Source organism: Octodon degus, unplaced genomic scaffold (genome assembly GCF_000260255.1).
Source record: "Octodon degus isolate 3935 unplaced genomic scaffold, OctDeg1.0 scaffold00010, whole genome shotgun sequence".
Lineage (NCBI taxonomy): Eukaryota > Metazoa > Chordata > Mammalia > Rodentia > Octodontidae > Octodon > Octodon degus.
This window is the reverse complement of record NW_004524586.1, coordinates 10,268,157-10,269,615: the sequence shown is the minus strand read 5'-3', so window position 1 is coordinate 10,269,615 and position 1,459 is coordinate 10,268,157.

Here is a 1,459-nt window from a genome sequence, read left to right as displayed (position 1 = left end):
ACCCTAACAATGCAGGATTATCCTGAAGAATAACAAGAGAAGACGAGAAAAATAAACAGACGAGACAAATGGAAAATAAATAGCAGTGTGGTGGGGTTAAACTCACCCATATCAATAGTTATAGTAAATGTAAATGGACTAAGCACTTGTAGTTTGGGATTGTGCAAGGGGGACAGTACAATTTAGGACACATATTTTACAAGATTTTTAAAAGTGGGCCAGGGAGCCTGGGGAGATGGCTCAGTAGAATAAGCGCTTGCCTGGCAAGCCCTGAGTTCAATCCCTGGTTCCACCAAAAAAAATAAAAATAAAAAAAATAAATAAAAGTGGGCCAGGGAGATTGCTCAGTAGAATAAGCGCCTGCCTGGAAAGCGCAGGGTCCTGAGTTCAAGCCCCGGTACCGCAAAAAAAAAAAAAAAAAATTTAAAAGCACCACACAGCCATCCTCTGCAGCAGTGAGGTCCTCAGCTCCTCCAAGAATGAGGAGGCTGTGTCCCCATCAGGAGAGCCAACACGACAAGCTTCTCCAGGTGACTGAGCTGTGCATCATCTTCCCCCCAGAGCCAGGAAGCGATGCTCAAGGCGAGGACCATTTTCAGGGACAATGAGGTCTCAAACTCTCCCACTGACGAGAACAGCCACACTCTCAGGAAAGCCAGCAGGACAAGGTCCTCCAGCAGAACAGCCTGAGAGACGCAGGAGCTCCCTAACAGCTTCTCCACACAGCTCCCCCAGCAGCTGCCCTCAGCGTCTCCAGCTCTGCCTCTTAGAGGTGGGCCTCCCACTCCCAGTACCATGCTAGTGGAGTTCAGCTGGGTGTAACAAAAGAGTTGCCCACCAGTTGGCAATCCACCACAGCCCTTCACATAAAAGGTGAAGATCATCATACTGCATACAACGCAAGACTCAAAACATGCTGGTATTTAAAGGTACACCGGAAATATGAAAATGATTTATAACTTAAATTTTAAAAGTCATCAAAAAGAAATTTAAAACATAAAGAGATGAAAGATGTATAATTCAGAAACTAGTCATGACAAAGGACATGTAGCTACATTTACAATGAAGTAGAATTCAAGACAAGGCATGATACCAGAGATTGAGGACCATTCCATAATGGAAAGATAAATGCTTAAAGAATCTATTACAATCCCACATGCATATACACCCAATAAGAAAATTTGACGTAGGGGCCAGGGAGATGGCTCAGTGGAATAAGCGCTTCCCTGGCAAGCGCAAGGACCTGAGTTCAATCCCTGGTTCCGACAAAAATATAAAGAAAGAAAGAAAGAAAATTTGACGTAGAGCAAAACTTGATAAACCAAGAGAAAGAATATACAAATCCACAAATATAATGAGAGTTTCTAGGCCCCAGGGAGGTAGCTCAGTAGAATAAACGCTTACCTGGCAAGCGCAGGGTCCTGAGTTCAGTCCCCAGTACCACAAAAAAATAAATAAA